This window comes from Nicotiana tabacum, chromosome 22 (genome assembly GCF_000715075.1).
Source record: "Nicotiana tabacum cultivar K326 chromosome 22, ASM71507v2, whole genome shotgun sequence".
Lineage (NCBI taxonomy): Eukaryota > Viridiplantae > Streptophyta > Magnoliopsida > Solanales > Solanaceae > Nicotiana > Nicotiana tabacum.
In genome coordinates this window covers 41,456,461-41,469,968 of record NC_134101.1, presented here as the reverse complement: position 1 = coordinate 41,469,968, position 13,508 = coordinate 41,456,461, and the positions used below count along the sequence as shown (strand labels likewise).

General features: G+C 35.3%; 1 pseudogene; it reads left to right on the top strand.

Annotated features, from left to right (window-relative positions):
- The window catches only part of LOC107815053 (terpene synthase 9-like), a 132,480-nt pseudogene extending 123,640 nt beyond the window's left edge, over window positions 1-8,840 (top strand).
- Window positions 8,841-13,508: the final 4,668 nt, after the last annotated feature.

The following is a 13,508-nucleotide window of genomic DNA, read 5'->3' as shown; positions in this document are numbered from 1 at the left end:
AAAAATAATTGCTCGGCATCACCCTTCGTGCTTTTACTCTAATCCTCACCTGATAATATAAATAAAATAGCACGGCATCACCCTTCGTGCTTTACACTCTCAAATGGCACGGAATTACCCTTCGTGCTTTACACTCTCAAATGGCATGGCATCACCCTTCGTGCTTTACACTCTCAAATGGCACAGCATCACCCTTCGTGCTTTACACTCTCCCTCGCATTATAATGTAGTTCAAATGGCACGACATCACCTTTCGTGCTTTACACTCTTCCTTACCAAGCACATGTATATCATTAACAAGCAAGGTAGGAAGCATAAATAACATCAAGGAGAGTGTTTAAACCACAACACAATACAACCATTCGTATCACAATTTTCCACTGATCAAAACCAAATTCCAAATATGTAGCAGAATCAATAAAGTCTTCAATAAATAGCCCAAGGCTCCACAAAATGTATAGAAAACCTCAAAACAATCAACAGAGGTGAAAACTACTCGGTATAAGACAACACCTTCATCAATCCAAATTCTTGATAATTATATTAACTCCTCAATTTAAACTTATTTAATAAATATTTGCAGATAAGGATTCTATAATGAATTTAATTCCAAGAAAAATATCAAATCAACAAACACACGTAATTCACATAAAATTCAAATGACAATTACACCAAGTTATTATATAAAATACAAACTTGACAAATAAGGAATGAGGCGTGATAATTCAAGAATTTACTAATGCCAATAATTATCTAATTTAATACATAAGAATGCCTAAAACTTTAAACTAATAAAATTTACACATATAAGCCTGAGTACGTGCTCGTCACCTCGCATACATGGCTTTCAAATAACACAATTTTCACATAAGACTCAATGCCTAAGGGGTAATTCCCCCACTCGAGGTTAGGCAAGATACTTACCTTATTGAAGTTATGCCGATATTCCAAAATCGCCTTCTTGCTTGAATTGACCTTCGGACAACTCAAATCTATCCAAATTAAATGTACCACTTCATTAAAATTCATCGAAAATAATTTCGGATAATAAAATACTAACTTAAAATTATATTCTAAAACGTCAGCGCGGGGCCCGCCCCTCGGGAACCCGACAAATTATTTACGAAATCCGAACACCCATTCCGATACGAGTTCAACCATACCAAAATTATCAAATTCCGATGATGGATCACCCTTCAAATCTTAAATTAAAGTCTAGAGAATTTCTATCATTTTCAACCCAATTCACTAATTTAGTGATAAAAACAATACTAGATTCATGTAATTTAACCAAAATCAAGTTAGGAATTCTTATCCCAATGTTTTCCTTGAAAAACTCTCGAAATATCGCCTCACCCGAGCTTCCTTGGTCCAAAAATGGAAGAATGAGACAAATTTGGACTTTATTCTGTTGCCCAGGAATTTGTTCTTCGCGTTCGCGACCCTTCCCTCGCGTTCACGATGAACAAATTCACCAACAACCATTTTCAAACTCTTCTAAGACATCCTCTAGTATAATGATCCTACCTTTTTGTATAAAACTCCAAATGACAAATGGTTTAACTTTCTGGAAACTACACTCAAAGGGATATAACTTTTATTTGTTGCTCATCTCCTCATTCCTTATAGATTGCGAGATATAACCTTCCAAAGTCAGCCCTATGTAACAGAGATTTTCAAACTCTTCCTAGATAGCCTGCAGTGTATCCACCATAACCTTTGGTACACAACTCCAAATGACAAATGGCTTACCTTTCTGAAAACTAGATACAAAGAGCTACAACTTTTATTTTTTGATCATCTCCAAAATCCTTATAGATTGCGAGATATGAGCCTCCACAGTCAGACTATTGCGACCGATATTTCCTTCTTCGCGAACGCGAGAGTCCCTTCGCGAATGAGAAGAACAAAATCCCAGAAGCCAAATCCTTCTTCGCGAACGCGAGAGGCTCCTCGCGAACGCGAAGGACAACACCAGATATCAGAAAATCAGCATCCAAAGTAGCCCAAAATGATCCGAAATACACCCGAGGCTCTCGGGACCTCAACCAAACATACCAACGCGTCCCATAACATCATACGACCTTAGTCGAACCATCAAATCACCTTCAACAACACCAAAAACAGGAATTACAAACAGATTCAAGCTTAATGAACTGAGAAATTTTTGACTTCTACAAACGACGTCGAAACCTCCCAAACCACGTCTGAATGACCTCAAATTTTGAATACAAGTCAGAAATGGCACAACGAAGCTATTCCAATTTCTAGAATCGGATTTCGACCCCGATAACAAAAAGTCAACCTCACGGTCAAACTTTCCAAAAATTCATCTTTTGCCATTTCAAACCTAATTCCACTACATACCTCCAAATAATTTTTCGGACACGCTCCTAAGTCCATAATCGCCATACGGAGCTATTGACATCATCAAAATTCCATTCCGGAGCAGTTTGCTCAAAAGTCAACTCTCCGGTTCACTCTTTACATTTAAACTTCTAAATAAGGATTGTTCTTTTAATTTAATTCTGAATTTTCAGTAATTCAACTCGACCACACCCGCGAGTCATAATACATATTGTGAACTGCTCGAGACCTTAAGTCACTAAACGAGGCGTTAATTCTTAAAACGACAAGTCGGGTTGTTACACCCGCCAAGGACCGGACCGGTCCCTTAGCGGGCCAAACGGTCCCAACGACTATATTTAAAAAAAGAATTAAAAAATATAGCCGTTGGGCTATCAAAAATAGTCGTTGCTATTTATTAAATAGCCATTTAATCCCCCCTCCCCCCCCCCCCACTTTGTTTTATCCCCAAACTTTTTATAATTATACATTTTTCCTATTTTCAACTATAAATACCCCCTTATTCTCTCATTTTTCTTATAAAATCATCAATCTATCACAATCTCTCTCTAATTTTCTTTTATAATTGTTACTATTGCTTACTTTACTGTAACATGAAAGGACCAAAGTATGGTACTTTTTAGCTAGTATAAATATGCGATGATGGAAGATCAAGTTTTAGCTCAACTCAGATTACAGTTTTAACTAATTTTCCACTCTTAGATATATTATCCTCTCTATCGGCTAGCTACACCAGTAACATAGCTAAATATAATGTCGCTTAAAATCACAACAGAGAATTTGGCAGATGGTGACCCTATTAGCAATATTATATAGTATAATACGATATAAGATATTATATTTAGCTATGTTACTGGTGTAGCTAGCCGATAGAGAGGATAATATATCTAAGAGTGGGAAATTAGTTAAAACTGTAATCTGAGTTGAGCTAAAACTTGATCTTCCATCATCCCATATTTATACTAGCTAAAAAGTACCATACTTTGGTCATTTCATGTTACTACTAAAAAGTATATATATATATATATATATATATATATATTCGATAAGTTATATATACATCTTATATAGCTTATATAAGATGTATATATAGTATAGTATAGTATATATACTAAATGTATAATATATAAGATATATATATATATATATATATATATATATATATATATATATATATATAGTATATATACTAAATGTATATATATATATATATATATATATATATATTATATATATATATATATATACACACACACTAAGTGTATAGTATATAAGCTATATAAGATGTACGTATAGTATAGTATATATATAAGTTATATTCGATATAAGATGTATATATAGTATAGTATAGTGTGTGTGTGTGTGTGTGTGTATAAATATATATATATAAGCTATATTCATAATTAAATATTGAATATTAAAATTTAGGATGTTAAATAAAATTTAGGTCACAATTCTATAATAAAATTTACAAAGCATTGCCTTAGATATTTTTTTTTAACATCCTTTTGTCTCTAATATCTATTTAATCTCTTTTTTTTAAAAAAATTCGTTGGGCCCACTTATCCCGTTTAGCCTGGGACCAAACGGTCCTGGGCCGGTCCCTACAAAAAGACCACTTAGCCCGGGACCGTTTAGCCCGTTTTATTTGGGACCGGCCCGGGACCGAGACCGTTTGGACTGGCCCACTTGGCCCGTTTAGGCCCGGGACCGACCCACTTGCCACCCTTACTTAAGAAGATGGCCAACAAGTTCATATTGATTATGAAGAACTAACTAAGGCAATGCAAAACCTTTGGATTTACTCTTTTTTCGTTAATTTACTTGTTAAATGTAAACTTCAATTTGTAAGTTTGAAATAAAAAAGCACTTGCAAACTATAAGTGCAATTTTTTCCATCTTCATTGAATTCTATTATCTTATATTTTTAATAAAATATTCAAATTTTCAAATATAAAGATTTTAAAGCCTTTGCATCCTTTTATTCAAACACTCTTTTTATAAGAAGATTGTTTTTTTGTTTTATATTTTTACTTTATGTTAACATAAATTACGATAGTTATACAAAATATAAAAAAAAAATTAAAAAAATAACACTAACCCGACCCGCCCCACCCCCTTGGACCTGTAACCCTTCTGGTTCATTTTTTACCCGCATAGACCCGGATCTGTTAAGCCCGATTTGAAAAAATCGATAACCGGCCGGAATGGGAAACGGATCGGTCACTTTTTTTCTCAACCCAGCCCATCCGTTAAACATCTATAATTGAATCTGCATCCTACCAGCTATTCAATATTCTATTATAATTACTAAATAATATTAATGTATAAAAGCACATGGCTATTGATTATAATTGTCCATCGCACATAATAAACAATTACTAACACATGGTTATTATACTAACAGATACATAGTTATTATACATTAAACAAATACTAACATAAAGCACATGGTTATTATGCATTAAACAAATACTAACATAAAGCACATGGTTATTATGCATTAAACAAATACTAACATAAAGCACATGGTTATTATACATTAAACTAATACTAATATAAACAGTTCTTTATTAATATTCTGATCTGAAAACAGTTTGTTGGAAATGCTCAGAGAGACCTATAAAGTGGAAAGCTAGAAAACGGAAAGGTCCTCGTGTTAATATAATAAAAGAACAATATAGCAAGGGACCCACTTAGCCATGTAACGTTCTTCAAATATGTACTACTGTAGTACTAGTTTTTTAACATCATTATTATTTAACATGCTCTAAGTTCCATTAAATTGGAGCCTTCTCTCCTTTTCGCTGCACGTTAAAAAAAAAGACAGCGCCTCTCTTTTTTTTGGAGCGCATGCAAAATGATCTGAACTGCACTATATATATATATATATACACACATGTTTATTCGAAAAATTAGATAACGTTAAATTTATGTATGGTTCTAAAAATACGTAATATCCTTTGATACAAAGATAACAATACAAGTATTTTGATCAAGAGGATATGAATGATGAACATGAAAATTGAATAAGATAAAGTAAAACAAACACAAGAAAATGTCTTTGTATATGAGAAAAAAGATCTGTTTATTCCAGTCTATATCGTGTGTCTATAACTTATAAGGATCCCTTCTTTTATAATAGAGGGTCATTGCTTTATCTATAACAAAATAATAAAATAATGCATATAGTGGAGGACACACGATTATTTGTTTCTTCCTCGGTTCTCGTCAAGATTCTCTCACTTGGTGCGGTTGTAACGACTCTTGTCTGTGGGTTCGATACTGGCTCGAACTCGATACTGTTTCGAGTTCGTTACTGGGTCGGCCCTTCGGTCTTACCTCGAGTTCGACCTTCGGGATGGGCGTGGTGCGTTTCCGACCTCGAAGCGACGTCCTGCGGATTGATTTGGTCACGGGCTCGATAAAATTATCGAGCCAACTCCTCGAACAGCTTTCGGGCTCGAGGCTCGTTAGTACTACCTTCGAAACTAACTCCAAACTCTACTCCGGTTTCTTGCCATTCGAACTCGATCAAACGTAGGAAAATATATATCTATTTTGACCGTATATACTACTATTACTTTTTGTATTTCGTTTTAGGTGAAAAAGCTGGCGAGAGCCTATTTTAAAGAGGCCCAATGGTTAAATGCTGGCTACATTCCAACATGTGAGGAGTATATAAAAAATGCAATTGTAAGCAATACCTTTATGGCGCTTGGAACACTTTCCTTAATTGGTATGGAGGAACTTATAACAAAAAACATTTTTGAATGGATCACAAGTGAGCCTTCAATTGTTCGAGCTTCATCAACCATATATGCAGATTAATGGACGATATTAGTGATCATGAAGAAAGTACAATAAATTAGCATTTTCATCCCATCCCCCCTGTCAGTTTTTCCAATTACGAATATATTTCCTTAAAAATAATACTCCTTTCATCTCAATTTATGTGATGCACTTCTCTTTTTAGTCTGTCCTAAAAAGAGTGATACCGTTCAATTTTTAAAAATACTTTAATTTTAAAATTTTTATTTTACCCTTACCTGCATAATTTATACCTACACAAATATCTATGAGTTATTCTTTACCACAAGTTTTCAAAGTTTACTTTCTTTTTTAAACTTAATGTCCGATCAAAATTATGCATCAAATAAAATAAGACGAAGGGAGTAGCTAGTATGAATTCTTGTTTAAGAGGTAGTCCCGATACAAGATTGGAGTAATAAATAGACACGTCACACGGCTAAGATACATTACAACTTTTAGATTGGATTCAATTTGGTTTTAAGGTAAGCTATGACATTTAGAATAAGATTGAAGAATATTTAAAAGTATGTTCTAATAAAGATATTGATATCTATCTCATGTAAGTTCAGCAACAAAGAGGACATGTAGCTTCAATTATAGAATGCTTCATGAAAGAATATGGTGCTTCAAAGGAAGAGGCCTATGTTAAGTTTCGGAAGGAAGTCATGAATTCGTGGAAAGACATAAATAAGGCATTACTCCGCCCTACTGAAGTACCAACATTTGTTCAATGGATACTCATTTCCAAGATGAAGAAGATGGATACACATATTCGACTTCCAAAAGCAAAGACGTTATTACCTTGTTGTTTGTTGAACCTGTCAATATATGACGATCATACTATATGCATATGCACCATTGACCGAATATTCGGAGCAAATGTGGAAATGTTTTGCACTGGTTTTCATTAATTAAATGGTTTGTGTTTGTTTCCGGGAAGAATAAAGAAAAAGGCAAGTTCAACCATATCTTTTTTGTTTCCAAAAATTACAAGTAGGCTATGTGAGGACCTACCTCATGGAACAAGATTCTTCCACCAGGATAGAACTTGCACGGAAGAACCTTTTAGTGATTATAAAGATTGCAATTCAGATTTTTGTTGGAAGTGGCAAGTGAAGATAATTGAAGCTTCTCAAGAATGTACGAGAGAATAATTTCAATCCACATAAAGCAAACTATTCTTAATACAAAATATTTTAGTAATTAAATACTTTCTGCTACTACAAGAAGTATTAACATTACAAGTGAATATTGTGAATTCAATGTCATGTTTGCTTGCTAGAGGAAATGTTGGAAAAATATGACAATATTGACAATTAATAACACAAACAATTACCTCGAGTTCGACCTTCGGGATGGGCGTGGTGCGTTTCCGACCTCGAAGCGACGTCCTGCGGATTGATTTGGTCACGGGCTCGATAAAATTATCGAGCCAACTCCTCGAACAGCTTTCGGGCTCGAGGCTCGTTAGTACTACCTTCGAAACTAACTCCAAACTCTACTCCGGTTTCTTGCCATTCGAACTCGATCAAACGTAGGAAAATATATATCTATTTTGACCGTATATACTACTATTACTTTTTGTATTTCGTTTTAGGTGAAAAAGCTGGCGAGAGCCTATTTTAAAGAGGCCCAATGGTTAAATGCTGGCTACATTCCAACATGTGAGGAGTATATAAAAAATGCAATTGTAAGCAATACCTTTATGGCGCTTGGAACACTTTCCTTAATTGGTATGGAGGAACTTATAACAAAAAACATTTTTGAATGGATCACAAGTGAGCCTTCAATTGTTCGAGCTTCATCAACCATATGCAGATTAATGGACGATATTAGTGATCATGAAGTAAGTACAATAAATTAGCATTTTCACCCCATCCCCCTGTCAGTTTTCCCAATTACGAATATATTTCCTTAAAAATAATACTCCTTCCATCTCAATTAATGTGATGCACTTCTCTTTTTAGTTTGTCCTAAAAAGAGTGATACCGTTCAATATTTAAAAATATTTGAATTAAATTTTTTATTTTACCCTTACTGACATGATTTATAGCCACACAAATATTTGAGTTATTTTTTATCACAAGTTTTCAAAGTTTTCTTTCTTTCTTAAATTTCATGTCCGATCAAAATTATGCATCAAATAAAATGAGACTAAGGGAGTAACTAGTATGAATTCTTGTTTAAGAGGCCGTCCCGATACAAGATTGGAGTAATAAATAGACACGTCACACGGCTAAGATACATTACAACTTATAGATTGGATTCAATTTGGTTTAAAGGTAAGCTATGACATTTAGAATAGGATTGAAGAATATTTAAAGGTATGTTCTAATAAAGATATTGATATCTAACTCATGTAGGTTCAGCAACAAAGAGGACATGTAGCTTCAATTATAGAATGCTTCATAAAAGAATATGGAGCTTTAAAGGAAGAGGCCTATGTTAAGTTTCGGAAGGAAGTCAAGAATTCGTGGAAAGACATAAATAAAGCATTACTCCGCCCCACTGAAGTACCAACATTTGTTCTCGAACGAGTTTTAAATCTTGCACATTCAATGGATACTCATTTCCAAGATGAAGAAGATGGATACACAGATTCGACTTCCAAAAGCAAAGACGTTATTACCTTGTTGCTTGTTGAACCTGTCAATATATGATGATCATAATGTATGCATATGCACCATTTACCGAGTATTCGGAGCAAATGTGGAAATGCTTTGCATTGGTTTTCATTAATTAAATGGTTTGTGTTTGTTTCCGGGGAAGAATAAAGAAAAAAGGCAAGTCCAACAATATCTTTTTTGTTTCCAAAAATTACAAGTAGGCCATGTGAGGACCTACCTCATGGAACAAGATTCTTCCGCCAGGATAGAACTTCCAAGGAAGAACCTATTAGTGATTATGAAGATTTTTGTTGAGGGTCTATATGGCTTCGTTTGACCACAAACAGGTATCCATCATACTACCTCAATCTATGGGCTTAAGACTCATTGCCCTTGACGTTTTAAGGATCACTCTCCTAGCCAAATCGTTAAGGATCCGCTAATTTTCTTTTGTACCTAGCATATTTCAAGAAAATAACACCATATTTCAGAAACTGCATCCTGTCTAATGCAGATATGTCCTCTTTTTCTATTGTACACATTATTTTTTGCAATTATAATTGTCGTCTGTGAGTCACAATATAGAGAAACTTGTGAATATATATTGTCTTCCCAATAATGTCACATCTTCCAAAAGGTTTCTCAGCCACTCGGCTTCTTGTCCTGCTAATTCAAAAGAAATAAATTTAGATCTCATGGTAGATCGTGCATCACATATCTGTTTAAAAGACTTTCACGAAATAGCACTCATACCTCCAACGGTACGGGGAATTACCCATGTAGACTCACTTATAATTAGCAGATTCATCAAAGTCATAGAACAACTCTTTGTTCGCAGAGGGGCCTTGAAGAGCATGTGTCCAGTATCCAGTCGTCTTGTTATCCATTATTTTTTTCTCGACGATCACAAGAACAATCGCATCATCACCCTCAGCAAGGTGTGCTTGGAGAGGAGCTTCTCCTCTGCCCTTGTCTTTGATTGCACTATAAATCCTTGTAATCAATATTCCGGCAGGTGAAACAAGGTCCTTTTGTCTTCTATTTGGTTCTCCAACTTTTTAAAGTTTTGTTTCTTTATATGCTCTTTTCTAGCCTTTCTTCTTTTTGCCTTTAAACCTCTCTTTTACAAAAGTACTAGCAGATCCCATAAGGCCAGCTTTAGAAGAATTGAGAGAGAGAGAGAGTGAGTGAGTGAGAGAGAGAGAGTTTATCTAATCCTTAAGGAAGTTTGCCTTTTCTTCTTTGAGATGGTTTGCCTCGTAAATTCTTATGTGACTGATCAGTTCTTAGAGAGTTTGTACTTCTGTTACTTTCTATAGTCACTCAAGGAAGATGAAAACTTCTCAAGCAGAGCATTGGCTTGAAAAATCTTACGAATCTTCATGCCTCATTGAGAACATCAGCAATCAAGTTCTCATATCCATGAACTTATTCCATATTGGCTTATAATTAACCATCTGGAGCTTGATCCATTTCCCAACAAGATGCCTCTTCTTTTTGCATTTATAGAACAATGCTTCTTTTTCAAAGAAAGACAAAAAGTATTATTTCATTAAAAGGGAAAGTCTATGCGTTCGCGGTTGAAAAAGCATCAGCATGATTCAATCCTTAGTTGATCATGCTATTTTAAAAATAACTACAACTCTAAACTACTAAGACTCCCTGTGAACCAAGGATGGACTGATAGTCCAATTCTGCAAGATCTCCCCTAGTTCGGCATCCCGAATGATCGGTATTTTGATATCGATTTCGTTGCAGCACTCCTCAATTATTTCCACAAACAACTTCTCAATTCCGTCAACGATCTCTTCTTCTGGCTTGGAACTCTTCCCCGGGCTTAGAACATGCTCTAGAACAAAGATCTTCTTCCCAGGATTGTTGATACTAACTCCTCCAAGTGTAGGCTGATACCCCAAATCGGTAGTTCCCTTATGTTTTCTCAACTGGATTGGATGTTGAAAAAAATTGAATTGGCTCGATTATCCTATTAGATCTGGATCGTAGCCCAGATCCTGGCTTGTACCCATATTTTAACATATCTCCAATTTCCATCCCTTACCCATGCAGTGACCTGATATTGTAGGACAACTAATTCCCCTCCATCTTTACTACTTGTATGATCTCTACCGCATGAAAACTTATATCATCGAGTTTTATATGAAAGGAACTACATCTTCGAAATATTCGGGATCCTCTCATATCCATTGCGCTTGGCACTTTTCCCATAATCGGGGAGTATCTCGCAGGTTGTTAACCACACAGAGCAACATGTGGGAGTGTGACTCGAAATATGAACGTTAGGTTTAGGCTATAAATACCCACACTTTCCTCACTTGTAATTCATTTAGATTCTACTCTACTGGCTCTTTACTATAAACTGTTGTGGCTCATGAATAATCTCATTAAGATTATTCTTTATTTTTCTTGTCAACTTTAATCGCCTTTTGATATCGTCGTTTATTGCTTATCTAGTCTAACCGCCTGACTCACTCAACTGAACTCTGATTTGCACCATTTGTCAGTGGCCTTATTAAATACAAATTGAATTATTTTAGGCAAAATACATAAAATGCCACCCAACCTTGCAATTAAATTTCTCTTACACACCTGTTCATTACGGGAATAACTTTACACACCTAAATCTTTCAAAAATATATCTAACACACGCCATTTTGCTTAGCTATCACGTGTGTATTTAAAAAAAATATAAGAGTGTGAGGAGGGTAAAAGTTTTGTCCAAAATCTTATTTAAGTACAATCTATTAGAAATTAAACAAAAATGGAAATTCTTTTGAGAAACAAACACACACACACAGAAAAAAACAAGAAGAAGAAAAGAAAAAGACCATCCGGTCTCAACAATTCTCAGAAAGATAAAAACCAAATCTACAAATTCACCCAATAATAGTGTTGCAGTCGCCGATAAAACAGTAAAGAGAAAAGATAAAAAGATAAGCTAAGAAGATAAAATTAGGAAAAAGAGGATAATTTCAATTAATGATTCCAACTCTGCAGGTACAAGGGCATATATGCTTCCTGTCACCACCCAAAACTCAGATGTCGTGATGGCGCCTATCTCAACATTAGGCAAGCCGATAACCTCAATGAAATACTAGAATATCTTATGTTTGAAAACATAATGCGTAGATGTAACAGAAAAACCCACAATTTGTTTTGATACAATTACACTCCCAAAACCGGGTGTCACTGAGTACATGAGCATCTAAATGATAACAAAGTCTGACTGATAAAAACGTTGTCTGAAAATATAGAACAGTATAATGACTGAAGGGAAGGAGAGACAAGGTCTGCGAACACCAACAACTACCTCAAAATCTCTGGAAGATCAACTGCACGAAGAGATCAACACCCACTATGTGCGGGAACACCTGGATCTACACACGAAGTGCAGGATGTAGTATGAGTACAACCAACTCAGTAAGTAACAATACTAAATAAAGAACTGAAAGTAGTGACGAGCTTCACAGCTAAGACTAATTACAACAATTTCCGACATAAGAAAGTAGGCATGCTTTCAAGTTCAACAATTTAGGGTCCAAACAGTAATTTCACATCAAGTTCAACTGGAACAGGAGATAGTATCTCTCAGAAAGTTCCAAAACAGTGATATATGATAGCTGAAGAACAAAAATAATGAAATCAATGCATCATCTCAGAGCAACAGTCACTCAGTCCTCCCTTTCGCTCCAACCTCACAATCACTCTATACTCGGCACTTGCACTCAATAGGTATCTGCGCTCACTGGGGTGTATACAGACTCCGGAGGGGCTCCTTCAGCCCAAGGGCTATAATCCGCATGGACAACTCATGTGCTACACGGACAACTCACATGCTAGTATAATATCTGGATCCGCACAGACAACTCATGTGCTAGTATAATATCTGAATCCACACGGACAACTCACGTTCTAGTATATCTCATGATCAGGCCCTCGTCCTCACTCAGTCATAAATCTCTCCAGCCTCTCGGGCTCTCAGAAATCATGAGAATCAGCCCCAACAGAAATGATATAATCCATCAATAATGAACAATAAAGACTGAGATGTAATATGCAAGTAAAACTATGACTGAATACAAAATAATAATTTAGCAGATAATTTAACATGTACATGACCTCTATGGGTCCCTATAGTGTCAACACATGGTTTTGACATGATTTATAGTTCGATCACTCTAATACGTGGAATGATGTATGGATAACAACAAATTATTCAACTACACATATCCATGGAATTGACCTAGTCATAATTCCTACGGTGCACGCCCACACGCCCGCCATCTAGCATGTGCGTCACCTCAAAACCAATCACATAATACATAATTTGGGGTTTCATACCCTCAGAACTAAATTTAGAACGGTTACTTCACTCAAACCGTGAAATTCTTTATTCTACTATGCCTTTTCCTCGCGAATCGGCCTCCGAACGCCTCGAATCTAGTCACAATTAATACGATTCAGTCAATACAAATTATAGGAATTAATTCTATATGAAAATACTAATTTTCCAACAAAATCCGAAAATTGCACTCAAAAATTGTCCATGGGGCCAACGTCTCGGAACCTGACAAAAGTTACAAAATATGAACGCCCATTAAACCACGAGTCCAACCATACCAAATTTACTAAATTCTGACATCAACTCAACCTTCAAATCCTCAAATCTTATTTTTAAATCCCTAGCCCCAAATCCTGTGATTT